Raw genomic sequence first — 19,701 nt, forward strand, 5'->3', positions numbered from 1 at the left:
TAGAACCTCTGCCACCACTGCTACCTCTGCAAAGCAACATGCCTGTCACTGCCCAGCACCTAGATATCCATTACACTAGCTTCTACATGGAAATCTCACACCACTGTGTCCGACCCAGAGCAAGGGAAGTTGGAAAGTGAGTTTCTGGCTTTCACTTTGGAAAGAAGCAAACTCATAACATAGGAACATCCTTAAACAGAGAAAAGCAGCTTAAAAGGTTTGCAGGGATGCCTTATAATCACTACTTGCTTATGCTGGAGATGGAAAAAATTAAAAATAAATAAATAAGAAATAAAACAACTCTATACACTTAAGAAATCAAGACTGCAGCTCTCAATTACAGCTCATCAAGATAACACACACAGATGTTTTTGGAAGGGCATCTGTCACATAGCAGGTAGTCAACAAATGACAGATTAGTCAATGAATCAATACAACCACAAACCAAACCACTGCCAGGAAATGAAGCACAGTCATCCCTTTACTCCGGACTTTTAGTCTTGACTTTAATTCTCCAATGAATGGCGTGGTGTTTCTGTTCAAATTTCCGTCTTTGACTTTCTTTATCACCTCTAATCTTCTGGTGCGATGATTTCATTTTACAGTACATGTTTGTCAGACCATGCCAGCTGTACCTACTTATGACTTACCATCTCCTCATCCACTGGGTAACAGTCTGTCTTGAAAAAGGTTCATGCTAGGTAGTTGGTTTGAATCAAGAATTTAAAGAGATAGAAGCATCAGTGGACCAATGATCCTCAAAATTGTAACTTGAAAGGCACAAATAGATCTCAATTTTGGCATGCCAGAGGCATTTTCCTATAATTTCAATAGTTTAAGAAGACAGAAAAGGATGGAAAAACAAAACAACATATATACGTGTGTGTGTGTGTGTGTGTGTGTGTGTGTGTGTGTGTAAAAGGAAAGGCTCAGGAAAGAAGGAAGAAAGGGTAGGAGCAAGAGAGAATTTTAGCCCAGGTTCTTTCCTGTTTTACTTTGCCTTCCTTCACTTCTGTGTCCTGAACTCACACTTCCAAATAAACTTCCCATCCACGAACCATTGTCACAGTCTGCTTTCAGAAGAACGTGGGCTAAAATTCTCTCTTTTGCTCCTACCCTTCCTTCCTTTCTTCCTGAGCCTTTCCTTTTTTTCAGAGTGATATTACCCATCTACTTTCACACTCTCGCATATATATATGAGTGTGTGTGTGTGTGTGTATATATATATGAGTGTACATATATGTGTGTGTGTGTATTTCAGTATATATATAGTGTTTTTCCACCCCTTCCTGTCTTTTTGAACTATTGAAATTCCACGTGTGAAGTGAAATATAGAAAACAGCATACATAAGTTAGTGATTTTGCTGGGAAAGATAAGAAAAAATAAAATATAACTTTCCAACTTTGCACTGTAAAAATACGTTTTATGCTTGTGTGTTTGGTAGATTGGGCAATGATGGTTAACCCACACTTTCCAAAATTTTTGGACAGACATTGAGTGAACACTAGTCATGTGCCAGAACTGGGTTGGGCGCTGGGCTGGAGTGGTAAGCAGTGCTGACGCTGACAGTTTACCTGCCCAAATCTGCTGTATTTGAAGGTCTTCCGGTAAGATGACTCTAATCAGATCAAAATATCCCTGAATCAAAGAAAATAAGTTAATATCACTTTGAAAAAAGGGAAAGGCTAAGGAAAAAGGAAAAAAGGAAGGGTAGGAGAAAGAGAGAGAGAATCTCAGCCTGGGTCCTTCTGAAAGCAGACTGTGACAATGGTTCATGGATGGAAAGTTTGCTTGGAAGTCTGAGTTCAGGATATAGAAGTGAGGGAAGGAGAAGTGAAACAGGAATGGAAACAGAGCCATTTCCTTCCTCCCCTCAATTCCTTCCTTTCTTCCTCCTTTGTTCCTTCCTTCCTCCCTTCCACATTTCAAAATTCTTCTAAGTTAGATCAAGTATCTAGTCACCTGTGGCAGACAATGAAAAATGGAAATCGATGGAAGAAAGTAAGGAAGGAAGGAAGGAAGGAAGGAAGGAAGGAAGGAAGGAAGGAAGGAAGGAAGGAAGGAAGGAAGGAAGGAAGGAAGGAAGGGGAAAGGAAAGGAAAGAGGGAGGGAAGGAAGGAAGGGAGGAAGGAAGGGAGGAAAGGAGGGAGGGAGGGAGGGAGGGAGGGAAGGAGGGAGGGAGGGTCCTTGCAATTCTGATTTTTCAATCAGAAGCACCTAATAGAAACACAGCTCAAATATTTCTGCTTCTCCCATGTTGAATAATTATAGCTTATCTTTATTGTTTATCTCATTTGATCTTCAGAACAACTCCAGAAAGTAGGTATTATTTTTATTATAGTATTGTGCTGAAAAGCATAAGCTCTGCTGTCAAACAGCTTGGGATGAAATACAGGCTCCATCACTTGCGAGCTTTGTGACCTTGCGCAAACGAACCTGTTTAGCCTAAGTCTTCTTTAAATGGGCGATAATAAGTACAGCAAGTGTTTGTTGTGTGTATTAGATGAGTTAATATTTGTAAAGTACTTAGAATAGGTCTGGCGTATAGTCAGTTACCTTTTATAAATGCCTGTGTGTTTCGTTGTTTTTTTTCTGATGCTCTCAACTGTGGACAGATTTTGAATGCCTTCTGATGCATAAAATAGGAGAAGCACTCACATTAGCAGAATGAGTTTGAAACTCTGCACAGTGTGGTCCTCAACAGCAACAGTCCTAAACAAGGTTATGAGGGAGCCAAATGTGCAGGACACAGCCAAGAAGATTTGGAACGAAGGGGCGGGGCTCAGCTGGGAAAGCATGTTTTGAGCAAATACACATTTCACTGATCAACAGCTTCTTGCAGGATGTCCTCCCTAAGTCATTTCTGTAAAACGTAAAATCTCCATTCTAGGCAGGGTGCCATATTTTTCCTTTTCTGCACCCAATGAGAGTACTTCTTTCTCCCTGGCCATTTGCAGGGAAAATGAAGCCAAGATTCCATTTTAGTCCAAATGCTCAACATTTATGGAAATGTGTTTGGATAATTTACAAAGGACACCCCTCCTCTTCCATTCCAGTTGAGAGGTTTTAGAAACTCAGGGGGTTCTTTTCATTGCTTCTTACCCCAATTCTTTGTAGACTGGCAAAGAAACTTCCTCTCCCTCACTCCTCAGCACCCCACTGATTCTACAGTGTCTGAGAGGCCATCAGCATTTAAACAACAACAAAATGGTCCTCATCTGAAACCACAGTAACCCCACTTAGCACAACCAAGACTAGAGAGTCATTTAGAGAGCGAGTACCTTCATTATAATGTGGGAAGCAGAATCTCAGCTGGCTATGGAAGACTTCAGCCTTGAAGGAAGAGAGGGGGCTGGGAAGACAGAGAGCAGGAGGGACAGTAAAACATATCAGCCATTTTTCCAACTTGGGAGGTGTATGTAATATCGGCAGAAAGCAATCATTGCAAAATGTGTATGTGCTTATTTATTTATTGGATTGAATGTGCCCAGTCATCACTTCCCTCTAGGGGCAACTGGAAGAACCACAGAAAATGAGACTTACTCATATCTTGTTTTTACAGCTATAACTACTCCTACCAGACCCCATAAACACAAGTAATCTATTATATTCTCACCAGATCTCACACCCACCCTCGGATGGCAATACAAATTCCATTTATATTCCTGAGTCCTAAACCAGAATGGACTCATGCTTCTGGATAGTTATAGCAAGGGTACCAGAAGCTGGCTGTCTGACTCATTCCTGCTTGTAAATTTTACCCATCTACTTCCACACTCTCACAAACACAGGCACACAGACCCAGTAGTCTCCTGTCTGCACTTTCCAGCCAAATAATTTCACTCCTATTTCTTCGAAAACTATTTAAGCTTTCTGAGAATTGTGAAGTATTTTCTAAATAGAGTCCCCAAGAACACAGATCTCACCCATTTCCTCTATCCACCCTTGCCATCCTCTTCTTCCCCACCTACATAAGGACAGGTTCCCTCATCTAAGTAGCTCTGATTCTTTTCCTGTGACTGTCCCTTATTCTTATTGATTCAAACAGTTTTTTTTTCTTTTCCAATGGACCATGTCTGCTTTTTGGGGGCAGACATGGGGGCGGATTTCTTCCATGCTGTTCTCGTGATAGTGAGTGAGTTCTCATGAGATCTGAGAGTTTAGAACAGTGTGGCACTTCCCTGACCCTCTCCTGTCCCACCATGGTAAGAGGGGCTTGCTTCCCCTTCACCTTCCACCACGGTTGTGAGTTTCCTGAGGCCTCCCCAGCCATGCTTCCTGTTAAGCCTGCAGAGCTGTGAGATAATTAAACCTCTTTTCTTTATAAATTCCCCACTCTCACGTAGTTCTTTATAGCAGTGTGAGAACAAACTAATACACCAAACATTCAGACATGTGTGTGAACCTGGGAGATCATCTCTCAGACTCCAGCCCTCTTGCTTCTCAGGCAAGATATTGAAGGCATGAAGAAAAAAGGGGATTCATCTTCTCCTGGACAACCTTGAGAGTAGTTATTAGATTGTGACCCAGTATGCCAAGCTGTCAAAAAGGACAGAGATGTATCATACACAGGTATTCAGTTTGCAAGTCTCCGAGTCATTTTGGAAGAAAAGGACAGTTGAAAAGTTCATGTGAACCCATCCCATGTTTATGCTGGTTGTGGAATATAAATTACTAATAGTTATCAGTGTCGGTTAGAGGGATCAGTCACTGGCCTGGAGACATGGATTTGTAACCCTCCCTATAAACTTTATACAATTAAAGGAGAAGAAACACAAATTTAAATCAAGAAGAAAGGAGGGGAAGAAACAAAAATAAATCCAGCTTGCCGCACACTCAGCATTAACCCTGAGGGGAGCCGGCTCTCTGACCTGCTTCCTCACATTTGTTGGTGCCTGTTGACTCAGAATCATGCAGACCGTGTCACAAGATTAAAATTTCCCTTAACCGCTCTGTAGATAACAACTTGGGCATTATGAAACTTAAATTTTCTAATGGAGATGTTCTCTCAGATCCTGCATACTAGTGTAAGTACTGAGAAGAGGCTGACTCACTGAGGAGTGTTATTTCCACATTCTAGTGATTTCATCCTCGTTAATCCAAGTAGCCAATGACCTCAATTTCCCAGCCCCTCACTCTCCACAATCCCCTTAAAAACTCCAGCCCAGAACTTCTCAAGGAGCTGAATTTAAGAATCCCTATCATCTCACTCAGCCATCCTGTGATAATTAAACTCTTTCTCCGATGCAAACCTTGCTATCTTGATATATTAGTATGTTACAGCACGGTGGACAGGTGGACACACAAACCTGTAACACATTCAAAATTCATCTCTTTTTCTAAGACCATGGGCCATGCTCTCTGTGACGGTTAATACTAAGTGTCAGTTTTATTGGATTGAAGGATACAAAGTATTGTTCCTGGGTGTGTCTGTGAGGGTATTGCCAAAGGAGATTAACATTTGAGTCAGCGGACTGGGAAAGGCAGACCCACCCTCAATCTGGATGGGCACCATCTAATCAGCAGCCACCAAGGCCAGAATAAAAGCAGGCAGAAGAACGCGAAAAGACTAGATTGGTTTAGTGTTCTGGCCTACATCTTTCTCCCATGCTGGATGCTTCCTGCGTTCAAACATTGGACTCCAAGTTAGAACAGACTGTTGGCTTCCCTGCTTTTGAGGTTTTGGGACTTGGACTGGCTTTCTTGCTCCTCAGCTTGCAGATGGCCTATTGTGGGACCTCCCTTTGTGATTGTGTGAGTCAATTCTCATATATATATATATATATATATATATATATATATATATATATCCTATTATTTTTGCCGCTCTAGAGAACACTAACACACTCTCCAACCCTCCACCATTGCCTTGGTTTCCTCATCTATAAAATGGAGATATTGATAGAGCACTCATGAAGTTATTGTAAGGATTAAATGAGATCCCACATTAAAATAATAAAAAAGCTACTATTTATTGAGCAAAGTGTTTTAAAATCCATTTTCCAAAGGAAAAACACTGAATCTCAAAGTTACATAACCTTGTCCAAGGTGACAAAGGCACTAAGCAGCAGAGGTAGAACTGAAACCCCTACCTGTTGATGCAAAGATGATGCTTCCCCAGCCTGTTTTGCTGCTTACCATGGCATCAGATACCACTCTGCCTCATTCCGAGTTCCAAGGCTACAATATTTAAGGGTCTTGTCTGCCTGTCTGAGAACCAAACGACACATATCTTAGCACCTGCTGCTCTGTTTTCTTCAGTCCTTTATAACCATGTGAACAAACTCTTTAGATTTTATGAAAGCCAACGAAGTGAAATTTGTTGTCACCAATGATCCTGTTTCAGATGTCAACACCTGGAACTTAGGGTGCAATTCAACATCTGGGGCTAATTTAACTTACCCCGAGTAACCAGCATGCTCAATTGTGACCATGAAGCAGCCAGGCAAACCTTAAATCTAGAACAGCTGAATATACTTTGGGAATTTCCCTCCCCACTCAGTTAGAGCAATCAGCTCCAAGTGCCCAGCAAATGTCATCTAGATGCTGGTCAGGTACAGAGTCTCCTGGGTAGTTCTGAGACCACATGGCCCTGTCTTGCTGAGCATGGCTGCATCTCCCCACTTCTACCCCAATCTTCAGTTCCATTTCTGTTTTTCTGAGTTCCTATTCTGCACAAAGCACTGAGCTAGACTCTGAGCAGAGAGCAGAGATGATCATGAAGAGATCTCTACACCCTGGGCACTTAACATGTGACCAAAGTAGATTAGACAAAAACATAATTAGCGTGTTCTAACCTAACAGTTGTCCAGATAAAGTGATATCAAAGATGAAAGAACAAAAAAGGGTAAGGTACAATTACTATAGGAAGGAACTTATGGAGGAGATAATATTGAGGTAAATCTAAGGGTTTGCTTGTCTATCTCTTCCTCCCAAGGTCATGACCTTGAGGGAGGGGAGGTTCTAGTATCAGCCATGTTCTTGGCCATAATCTGCCTAAACAATCAATTCTCCATATCTATCTGCTATTTACACTAAATAAAAAGCAGATAGATATGGAGAATTTACAACAGTCCAGTGTACATTTTCCAAAGTCTAGAAAAATTCAGTCTTAAGTAGAACAATGTTGAGGATACTAGGTGTGATGGGTAATTGTATGTGTCAATTTGACTGGGCCACAGGATGGCCAGATATCTGATTACACATTAGTTTTCGATATTTCTGTGAAGGTATTTCCAGAAAAGATTAGGATTTGAATTTGTAGACTGAGTAAAGCAGGTGGCCCTCCACAACATGAGGAGGCATCATCCAAACTGTTGAAGGCCTAAATAGAACTAAAAGGTGGAAGAAGGTTGAATTTGTTCTCTGTGTGACTGCGTGAGCTAGCAAGTAAATCTCTGCCTGTCCTTGGAGCTCCTGGTTCTCAGGCCTTCAGGCTTGGACCTGAATCTACATCACTGGCTCTCAGTCCATTAAACTACACCACCAGCCTTCTGGGTCTCCAGCTTGCAGACAAGCAGATTGTGGCACTACTCAGGTTTCATAATTGAGTGAGTCAATATCTTATAATCTCATACTTATAATTAAATATATAGATATAGCCTGTTGGTTCTGTTTTTCTAGAGAACACTCACTAACACACTGACACAGTTTGGCTCTGTGTTCCCACTGATATCTCATGTTGAATTGTAAGTCCCCATGCTGGGGGAGGGACCTGGTGGGAGGTGACTGAATCATGGGGGCAGATTTCTTCCATGCTATTCTCGTGATAGTGAGTGAGTTCTCATGAGATCTGAGAGTTTAGAACAGTGTGGCACTTCCCTGACCCCGTCTCCTGTCCCGCCATGGTAAGATGTGCTTACTTCCCCTTCACCTTCCACCACGGTTGTGAGTTTCCTGAGGCCTCCCCAGGCATGCTTCCTGTTAAGCCTGCAGAGCTGTGAGATAAATAAAGCTCTTTTCTTCATAAATTCCCCACTCTCACGTAGTTCTTTATAGCAGTGTGAGAACAAACTAACACACCAAATATTCAGTGTAAACCCAATCCTTGAGAGAAGTACTTCCTGCTTTCCCCCAAAACAGAGTAATGATAAAGATACACCCAAGTTACAGTCATAAACAGAACACTGAATATCATGGCAGACAGTCAATTTCTGGCTAGTTCAACAGCTTTTCTTGTTCCTTTACCTTCTTGGTACCACATGCACTGAGCACTGGCCTGCCTGAGCTCAGTCCCATGGACTTCTCCCCTGATCCGGGCACACCTAGTGCAGGAAGGCCTGGCACAGGCTCCACCCAGCTGGTTCTGAGGCTTTTGCCTGCGCTTCAGTTTCTCCAAGGTACAGATGGCTCTTCCTCAAATTGGAATGGTAAGATCTCAGATTTGAGCTTCGCATGGGCAAGCAGAGGGAGCAGCCTCTTGAGTTCACAATGAGAAGAGACTATGAGGCTGAAAAATCTTAAAAAGAGATATTTGCTCTTCTGATTTCCAGCCTCTCCCAACTCAACCCTCAGACTATGCTACTGCAGTTACCACCGCTCCTCATGAGCAGAAGCGAGCTGCCCACCTGCTAAGAACGTAGTCCATGTGTGAGAATGCCACTTCAGACCTTGGTAGGATTGTCTCCCAACTGGTTTATACTCTTGGTTATATTCACACATCACCTATGCCACTATTTTCTTAACATATTTTAATTGATCTAATAGATTCACTTTTGAAACTTAGCATGGTCCTAGACAATATGAAATTATAGTTTGATGTTCCAATTCTATATTTGGTATACATTGGAATAGATATATGACTGTCAAAATTTTTAAAAAGTAATTGCCGCTTTACCACTTACGATCATTTGGCTTACCACCAGGGATGTAGGCAGACCACACTTAGGGAATTGCCTTCTGATGCTACAGTTCTATGATTATCACAGAAGAGGTTTGAATCTGCAAGAAGGAAAGGAGAGGTGGTACTAGTTCACTGAGGAAAACAGCATAGTGAGATAGATGCAATTAAAAATGTACGAGAACAGCAGGAAGCACAGATTCAAAGGTTTTTAAATAGAGATAAGAGCTAGGCTGATCCTTGGAGAGGAAAATGTGTCCATTCATGGCCTGTTTTTTTCTGAGCTAGTGAGTAAATTCCTATTTGTGTTTGGAGAAAGGAATGTTGTTTTTCCCCCTTACTTGAAAAGAAAAGAAAGGATTTTATACATCTCTTTGTTTCGATTGGCTAGAGAGGGCATTTCCTTCATTTCTACCAACATGTTTTCGTTTGTAGTTTGGGGTTGCCAGTGGAAAGAAAATGACAGCATTTTGCTGTACATATCAGAATGTGTACAGATAGCATAGTTTTCCACAAGACCTGAATCTCTCTGTAAAGAAAAAGCCACAGAATACTATTAATTGACTAAATTTCAAACACTATTGTTTGTGTGTGGGGGAACCAAAATTTTTTTTTTCGAGATATAGTTTTGCTTGTTGCCCAGGCTGGAGTGCAATAGTGCCATCTTGGTTCACTGCAACCTCCACCTCCCAGGTTCAAGCAATTCTCTTGCCTCAGCCTTCTGAGTAGCTAGCTGGGATTACAGGTGCCCGCCACCATGCTCACCTAAGTTTTTGTATTTTTATCAGAGATGGGGTTTTACCATGTCGGCCAGGCTGGTCTCAAACTCATGACCTCAGGTGATCCACCCACCTTAACCTCTCAAAGTTCTGAAATAGGCGTGAGCCACCACACCAGACTGAACCAAAATCTTAACAGAAGTTTTCAAAATATGCTTAGCATGACCATAAAATATGTTGGTATTTTCTCCATGTATTGCATCAGAATATCTACCTTCTCCCCAGAAGAGCATCTGGGTCATAAGTCTTGAAACTTTCTATACCATAAAGGAAGGAGCAGTTCTGGGGGAAATTATTGATATTGACAATATTTATTTTTATTATCCAACTTTGAATTTGAACACTCTTTCCCCTTTTAAGTAGTCTCCAGTCCTCATGATACAGGACACACATCCTCAAGGTTGCTGGAAACTTTCTCCATCACCTTGACAAAGATATTCACAAGAAAGCCTCTAACATCGTTCACCCTTGATAATATCTGCCACTGTTCCTCCTCCAGTTACATTTGCAGGCTCTGCCCTCACAAAAAGGATAGAACGAGCAGAAAAGAGTATGGCATGTTGGAAAAAGTATTATCTTTGCAGTAAAATGAGCTTGGTTGAAACCCCAAGTCAGACCATGTGACTAACTGCTTGTCTTAGGGGAAGCAAACTTTTCTCCAGAGACAATTTATCTGGTTTGCTCTGGTAGCAGTTGAAATATTTTTGTGATTATAAATAGTTGTTGCCCCAAGATTCCTTGGTGCACCTTCCCATGCCCTAGCCATCCTAATTTGCTCCTAGGGAACTCCAGGACCTACGGCCAGAGTACTTTCAAATAATCTCTGGCTGTGTTTTTCTGATGTTTAAATATGTCAAATATCCTTCTTGGTCTCTGTGTACTAATCTGTAAAATGGGATAATAATACTAACCTCAAGGATTATTATGGTGATTAAAAGAAAAAAAATGAAAGCATCTGACAATTAGCAAATGATCAACAAATGCTGTCTTTGCTCTTCGTGTCAAAAGGATTCAGCCGGGCGGGCGCGGTGGCTCACACCTGTAATCCCAGCACTTTGGGAGGCCGAGGCGGGTGGATCACGAGGTCAAGAGATCGAGACCATCCTCATCAGCATGGTGAAACCCCGTCTCTACTAAAACAAAAAATTAGCTGGGCATGGTGGCGTGTGCCTGTAATCCCAGCTACTCAGGAGGCTGAGGCAGGAGAATTGTCTGAACCCAGGAGGCGGAGGTTGCGGTGAGCTGAGATCGTGCCATTGCACTCCAGCCTGGGTAACAAGAGCGAAACTCCATCTCAAAAAAAAGAAAGAAAGAAAGGATTCAGCCTTCAATCAGAGAGAACTTTCTTTCCTATTATTTCAAATAAGTATTTTTAAGCTCAGGACTCAAAACATACCCCTCAACACACACACACACACACACACACACACACACACACACACAGGGACCTTGTCACAACAACGTTGTAGCCCAAAGATCAGAGGGCCCTGCTAATGTCACAGCCCTTAACGGTGGGCAAACATGGCGATAGTCTTGAAAACACAGAGTTCCATGTCTCCAAAATCTTGGCTCTCTCATGTGCTTCCCTCCCTGCCTCTGAACTCCCTTTCATGGGCTGTTGGATCAATTTTACAACATGTTTGAGTAAGCTGATGAGGACCTGAGGGAGCAGCCCTGGCTCTGCCCTGGACTAATGAGGAGGGGAGCTGGGCTGCTGAATGCAGGGAAAGCAAACTCTTCTTTCCTGTTCAAACCATGTGCTGAAAAAGGACCATTTTTGCTCACTCGTGCAGTTTTTTTAACGTCCCCCAGTTATTTGAGCCTGAAAGTATAAATCTGAGCTTATGCCTGACACGGATATTTTTCAATCAGCCTATTTTAATTGCAAAAATGTTTGTCTTTGTCTTGAAGTGAAAATATAATAACATAGTTCAGTGGAAAAAGATGTTCCCTGGATTGGTATAATTGAGACTTTCTGTTCCAATGCACCATATAAAGACCAGAAGCCATACAGGTTTTCTCCTTTCATATTGCCTCTAAAACCTAAAAAGCCCTTACCCCAATCTGCATTTTTAAAAATTAAGATAGAGTATACACAGAGGCAAAAAAATTTACTTACATTGCTGCCATTAAATATCCTCCTTCCCCAAACTCTAAGGTGATTTTTTTGTGTGTTTTGCATGTATTGCAATAATGTCAGTATCAAGTAGGAGTCTCCACAGGGTGACATAGTGGAGGCCTTCTCTCTTGCCAGGAAACTGAGAGTTTGCTTTGAGCTCTCTTGCACACCCAAAGTTGCCACTGGGTTAGAAATTTCTACTGGCTTTAAGAAAACATGGTTTAGCTTTTATATCAAAGATAAAACTTTGTTTAGACCCATCATGGGTTGAATTGTGTCCCTCCAAGAGCTACTTCGATGTGCTAACTCCCAGCACCAGTGAATGTGCCTTCATTTGCAAATAGTCTTTGCAGATGTAATCAAGGTAAGAGGAAGTCATGCTGGCTTACAATCAGCAGAAATCCAATGACTGCTGGCCTTATCAGAAAGCCATGTAGAGATACAGAGATGCAGAGATGCAGATGCACAGGGAAGAATCCAGTAAAGACAGAGGCAGAGATGAGAGTGCTGCAGCCACAGGACAAGGGATGCCAAGATGCCAGCAGTCATCATTTGGTAGACAATGCAAAGAAGGATTCTTCTCTAGAGCTGCCAAAGGAGCACGGCCCTATTGACACCTTGAATTCAGAATTTTGGCAGCCAGAACTGTAAGTGAGTAGAGTCTGTGGTAATTTCTTAGAACATCCTTATGATACTAACGTAAATCCAGTTCCTAGGATTCAACTGAGTTTGAAATCCTAGGAACTGGGTTTATATTGGTATAAATATAATATATCTTGTTCCCACAAAATGGTAGGCAGTGTTATCCTCTGGGTTATCAACTGGGTTGAAAAAGAGGAAAACACTGCCTACCATTTTGTGGGAACAAGATTACGTGGCCAAGGCTCCTAAACAGGTTGAAGTAAATGCTGCCTTTGCAAGCCCCACCTGAGCAAAAAGTGTGACTGCCTCCTTGTTACCTCTGACAGTCTCTCCTGACCTCTCCCAGAGCATTCTGGTGCTTCAAATTCTCTTTACATTTTTATTTTATTGCATTTTATTTTTGAGATGGAATTTTGCTCTTTTTGCCCAGGCTGGAGTGCAATGGCATGACCCCAGCTCACTGCAGCCTCTGCCTCCCAGGTTCAAGTGAGCCTCCTTACTCAGCCTCCCAAATAGCTGAGATTAGAGGTTCCTGCCACCTAGCTAATTTTTGCATTATTTGGAGGGTTTCACCATGTTGGCCAGGCTGGTCTCAAACTCCTGACCTCAGGTGATCCACCCACTTCGGCCTCCCAAAGTGCTTGGATTATAGGCATAAGCCACCATACCTGGCCCCCTTTACCCTTTTAGAATTTCCAAGTTACAGGGCTGGGAGTGGCCAATTTACAACCTAAAAACAAATACTGGGGTAAAACACATATGACGTTCAATCCCTGCTCAGCCTCTGCTTTCACGGGGTGTTGGGAGATCTCCCTGGGCCTCATTGGCCCATTTGCAAGTTGGGGAGAGTCATGGTAACTTCACATGGTTTGGAGATGTTTGCATAACATAATTTATGTTAAAATTCTGGTATCCACCAGTTCCACAGTAAAATGTAATTTTCCTCATTTCCCCTTCCCAAGAGACACAGATACTATGAATTAAAGATTGCAAGAAGACGTTATATGCTGTTGGTTAAAATGCAAATTAGTTCAGTCACCATGGAAAGGAGTTTGGACATTTTTCAAAGAACTAAAAATAGAACTTCCATTTAACCCAGCATCTCCATTACTCGGTACTTAACCAAAGGAAAATAAATTGTTCTTCCAAAAGACACATGCACTCACATGTTCATCTCAGCACTATCACAATAGCAAAGACACAAAATCAACCTAGGTGTCCATAAGTGGTGACTGGATAAAGAAAATGTGGTACCAATACACCATGGAATACTATGCAGCCATAAAAAGAATGAAATCATGTCCTTTGCAGCCACACGGGTACAGTTGGAGTCCATTTATACTAAGTCAAGTAATGCAGAAACAAAACCAAATGCCACATGTTCTCGCTTATAAGTGGAAATTAAACTCTGGGTACACACAGACACAAAGATGGGAACACCAAGCACTGGAGATTCCAAAGAGAGGGAGGCAGGGAGTGGAGAAGGATGGAAAAATTACCAGTTGGGTGCAGTGTTCACTACCTGAGTGACAGAATCATTAGAGGCCCAAATATCAGCATCATCCAATATATCCAGGTAACAAACCTGCACATGTACCCTCTGAATCTAAAATTTAAAAATAGCAATAATAAAGATCTCAAGAAGATGAGTGTAGAGAAGTCAGACAAAACAAGGAGAAGGGGGCAGAGGTTGTCTGGACCCACCGTCGGCCAGGCACTCAGCTAAATCCTTTACAAGTGCCAGTTCAGTGCCTCCTCACATACAACCTATGAAGCAGGTGCTATTTCGTCCCAGTTTTCTGGAAAGAAATTAAGGCTTAGAGCATAACTTATCTACCATAACACTATTAATATGTTTAGACCAGATAATGTTTTATAACTTGGTGCTATTCTGTGCATTGTAGGATAGTTAGCTGTATTCCTGGCCTCTACCCACTAAACAGCCCTTTCCCTCAAATGGGAAAACCAAAAAAGGTCTATAGACCTTGCCAAATATCCCCTGGGGAGCAAAATTACCCCAGTTGAAAACCACTGGTTTAGAGAGATTTATTAGCTATTATTGCAACATCGCAAAGCCAGCATAACCTAGGTTTACAAAACCTACGTATTGTTAGCCAAGAATGACAGAGAAGGTGAGCTTTTACCCCAAAACAGAGACAATTGGCTTTTCTCCCTTTTGCCCAGTAATGCTGACTTTTGGTGAGAGTGGAAGGAGGTATGATTTATACTGTTTATCTACAAGGCAAATAAGAAGACAGAGTGAGGATACGGGGCTTAAATCAGGAAGATTCTTCACAGGTTTTAAGGTAGGCAGTAGAAGATACACCCTGAAATGTGGGGCGAACTGTCCTTCCATAGTAATTGCATTTTTAGATAGTGTTATAATCAACTGCAGGGAAGAAATCTATGTCCAGTCTCACTTGCAGCTAAATGTGGCCAGGTGACTTATATCTGGCAATGGGATATGAGTGGGAGTGATGCTTCCTCCGAGACATGTGCTTAAAAAGAAGACAGATGCTTTCCCACTTAGTCTCTGCCCCATCCTGATGCTTGGTCGATGGATACATGAGCCATCTAGCACCATGTAGACAAGGACAACGTGTCAGAGATGGCAGAACAATGAGACAATAGCTGCCCAGGCCCCGGTAATTTTGCAGAACAAAACTTCCAGACCACCTGAACTTTTAGATGAGAGCAAACCAAGCATCCATCTTTCTTTAAGCCACTGTCATTTTGGGTCTCTGCCATCAACAGCTAAGGCAATAGCTATATCTCTCTAAAACAAGGAATAGATGCCTTCATAATAATACATTAGGCCTTTTGACATTTCATTTAATAAGGCCCATACCTTCACCTAAGTAATTACTCAGTGGTTGAAAACCAGCAACTGATGAAAAATAGGCAGGAAAGTAGGAGGAAAGCAGACTTCCTAATCTCTCTAAATCACACTATATGAGTCACTATGGTAGGTAATATTCATTGAATAATTGTATCTGCCAATAATTGTTATGAGTTTCATATACACTAACTTATTTAATTATCTAATGCTTATCAAAACCCCCTTAAAAAGTATAATTATAATCTCCATTTTAAAATAATAGAAACTGAGGCAAAATAAGACAGCAAAAAAAGTTGCCTAAAGTCACCCAGCTTATAAACACAGGGTAGAAATTTGAGCCCGGCCAACTCCATTCCAAAATGCCAAAACCTGCACCTCCAACTCCTGTTCTGCCAACTCAGATACCCAGCCCTCAGTGCAGAAGGATTTAATGATTTTCACACTCTGTCTAGTTCTGCAGACGACGCGGTTCCATAGATCCCTCAGCTGGAGGACTGCCTTTCATATGTTGTGTATGTCATTATTTGGTACAGTCACTGTGGTTATTAGAAATAGGTGACTCAGCCTTAAATATCTGATATTTATAACTGAATACCAAACAAAGTAAATGTTACTCTCTGGGGAAAATTTCCAGTTTAATAACATAGATGGTGAAACAAAATTTTACAGTTGTCCTTGATAAGTCACTTTTGATACGAAAGTTTTCTAGATAACTGAAAACTTAGTCATTTTAGCTATAGAAAATTTAAAAAACTTATGAAGGACTTCAACTTTGGAGAAGATGAGGTGAATGTGCTTTTTCCTATTCTTTCTGCTAAGTGCAACTTAAAACCTTGGATGTTATACGTAAAATAAGCAAGAGAAGGCTATAAAAAGTAGAGAGAAGAAGACAGGCCAGCCAGCTAGGGAACTCAGGACCCAAGTTCCTTGCCTCATATATCCCAAACAGCTCCTAAGGAAGCCAGCAGCCCATAGACATGAGCAAGCACAGGAAAAGCCAATCCCAACAGAAGCCTGCTTCCTCTACCAAAGGACCAGGAACGGGCAACCCAACAAGTGAACCAAGCTTCCATCTTTCAAGTCAGAAAACTTCCAGAAAATAGCAGCTCATCTCCAGCCAAACCCAGCAGAAAATTCTGTGGCCCACTCATGTTTGCAAAGGTCCAGTAGAGAGCCTAGATTTCTATCGTAATTGAGACATAATGACACTCCCCAGCTTTGCTATGAAGAGACAGGGCATATCAAAAGAGGCTGAATATAAAAACAGGAACTCCGTCTTTGCTGGGCAGTAGTGGCACCCCACTTGGAAGTAACAGGGCGCACCTTCCACTCCACACTAAGTTGGTGTCAGAGGAGGTTTAGTGGAGAGTTAGGATTTTCAACATCACCCAGTGGTAGTGAGATCCTCTACCTCTTCATCACAGTGATAGTAGGGTTTATATAGGGAGAAGCACGAAGGTATTTCTACCTCTTCCAGCCAAGGAAGTTATCAATGAAAGCTCAGTGGAGCTGTAGCTTCCACATTAATCAGCAGTAATGAGGGCCTTCCCAGCACTGGGTGTCAGTGGAGGCTGAGTGGGGAAGTGGAACTTTTTCCCACACCTGAAAATAATAAGGTGCACTCACTGTTTCAATTCAACAATGCAATGGTGTCCACTTTCATCACTCTTATTCAACATAGGATGGAAGTTCTAGACAGTGCCATAAGGTGAAAACAATCAACAACAATGGAAATAAAAGACATACACATGAGAAAGGAAATAAAGAAATTAAAACTGTCCCAATGGACACTGAAAATTAAAAAGCAATACCCTTTGCAATTGAAAAATAAAAATGCTTGGTTTTAAATCCAACAAAACATACACAGGACTTGTATGCTAAAAATTACTAAACATGGATGAAATAAATTACAGATCAAAACCAACAGAGAGACATACTGAGCTCATTATTTGAAAAGGCCACACAATAAATACATCAATTCTCTTCATATTGATATACATATTTAATGCAAGTCCCATAAAAACTCCAGCAAGAATTTTTGTAGGCATAGTTAGGTTCATTCTAAAATTTAAATGGAAAAACAAAGGAACTAGAATAGCTAAAACTATTTCACAAAATAATAAAGTGGAAGGAATCAGTCCTCCTAATTTCAAGACATATTCTATAGCTACAGTAGTTAAGATTGTGTGGTCTTGGTGAAGAGATAGACACATAGATCAATAGAAGAGAATAAAAATCCAGAAATAGGTCCACAAATATATCCCCATCTGATTTTTGACAAAGTTATATGAAAGCAATTCGATGAAAGAATTGGAGACTTCTCACAAATGGTGTTGAAGCAATTAAATCCATAAGAAAAACAATGAAACTTGACCTAAGCTTCACACCTGATGCAAATATTAATTCAAAATTACAAACTTAAATGTAAAACAGAAAGCTGTAAAACTTATAAGAAAAAACAGAGGACAAGAATCTTCAGGATCTAGTATTAGGCAAGGATGTCTTAGACTTGACAGCAAAAGCATGAACCATAAAGGGAAAAACTGATAAACTGAACTCTATCAAAAGTAAAAGCTTTTGTTCTGCAAAAGATCCTGTTAGAAGGATGAAACAAGCTACAGAGTGGGAGAGAATATTTGTAAACCACATATCTAGTAAAGGGCTAGTATATAGATATGTAGATATTTCTCTAAACCCTTAAGTTAAAAAAAAAAAAACCTAAACAATGTAATTAGTAAATGGGCAAAGGACATGAAGAACCATTTCACTACAGAGGCTATACAGGTGGCAAATAAGCACATGAAAAGATGTGGAACGTCATCAGCCATTAGTCAGGTACAGATGAAAACTACAATGAGATAGCATCAACACCTACCAGAATGACTGAAATGAAAAATAGTTACAATACCAGATGCTGGTGAGGAAGCAGTGAAACTGAATCACTCATACATTTCTGACGGTAATTTCAAGTGGCACAGCTACTCAGGAACAGCTTGACAGTTTCTTATAAACCTAAACATGTAACTACCATAGGATCCTGGAACTGCACCCACTAGGCATTCACTATGAAGTAATAAAAATATAGATTCACATAAAAACATACACATGGACAATTACAGCTAATTGATTCTTAACAGCCCCATACAGGAAACAACCCAGATGCCCTTCAATGGGTGAATGATGAGACAAACTGTGGTATATCCATACCATGAATACTGCTCAGCAATAAAAAGGAATGAATTATTGATACACAATGGCATGAATGGTCAAGGATCTATGCCAACTGAAAAAAGTCAGTTCTGAAACGTTACACACCATATGATTCCTTTTTTATAACACCTCACAATGACAAAATGATAGAAATGGTTAACGAAGAAATGAAGGGGTGTGTGGCTGTAAGAAGGCAGGAGGAGAAATACCTGTGGCAATGCGTCTGCTGTGTATCTTGACTGCATCTGGGTTAATAGCCCAGTTGTGAGCTTTAGTATAGATTTGCAAGATGTTACCACAGCGGGGAACTGGATAAAGGGTACACAGGATCTCTTTATATTATTTCTTACAACTGCACATTTATCTATCATTATCTCAAAATTAAAAGCTAAATTTAAAGCAATCTGCACATTTGTGAGTCTTCCATAGCTATCTACTTTCCCAGTATATTGATTGTACTTAACCTTCTCTAATGACCCAGTGTCTCCTCACATTGCCTTCCTTTTTTTCCTTTTCTACAGCACTTATCACTTCTAGCATGTTAGATCATAATTTAATGCTTCATGTTTACTTTTCACCTTTTATCTTCCCCCACCAGAATAAAAGCACACCAGGGCAGGGTCTTAATCTATAAGACGCTGTATTGTTTAACAATGCATTCCAAGTTCCTAGAACGGTACTTGGCACATAATAAGTGATCAGTAAATAGGTGTTGAACAAAGAGGTAAATTATGATAAATGTCAGCATGTTAGGGTTCTCCAGAGAAACAGAATCAGTCGAATGTGTATGTATATATAGAGAGAGACTTATTTTAAAGAATTTACTCACACAATTATAGAGGTTAGCAAGCCCAAAATCTGCAGAGAGGACCAGCAGGCTGAAGACCCAGTAGAAAATAAGCCGATATAGCTCAAGAACAAAGGCCATGTGCCGCAGAATTCTCTGCTGCTCAGAGATTAGTTTCGAGGTTTTTTTTCTATTTAGGACTTCGATTGATTAGGTGAGACCCACTCACATCATAGAGGGAAATCTGCTTTACTTGAAATCTACTGATGTAAATGTAATTCAAAAACATAACAGAGAAACATTTAAAATAATGTTTGACCAAGTATCTGGGCACCATGACCCAGACAAGTTGACACATAAAAGTAACCATCACAATCAATTATTGTACTAGGCTAAAACAGAACAAAACCCTGGCGTCTGTATGTATGTAGGATTACACATCCCTTCACTTAATGGTCTTAAACTACTGTGCTTTTTACTGTGAG

At 40.9% G+C, this 19,701-nt stretch overlaps 1 long non-coding RNA gene across 1 annotated transcript in view; it reads right to left on the bottom strand.

Annotated features, from left to right (window-relative positions):
- Positions 1-5,831: 5,831 nt before the first annotated feature.
- LOC118152345 (uncharacterized) overlaps positions 5,832-19,701 on the bottom strand; it is a 40,701-nt gene continuing 26,831 nt past the window's right edge. Inside the window, exons 3-4 of the long non-coding RNA XR_013533525.1 lie at positions 8,860-8,941; positions 5,832-6,211 (exon numbers count right to left, since the gene is read on the bottom strand). This is a non-coding gene — a long non-coding RNA (uncharacterized LOC118152345). The remainder of the gene's footprint in view (positions 6,212-8,859; positions 8,942-19,701) is intronic.

This window comes from Callithrix jacchus, chromosome 3, assembly GCF_049354715.1.
Source record: "Callithrix jacchus isolate 240 chromosome 3, calJac240_pri, whole genome shotgun sequence".
Lineage (NCBI taxonomy): Eukaryota > Metazoa > Chordata > Mammalia > Primates > Cebidae > Callithrix > Callithrix jacchus.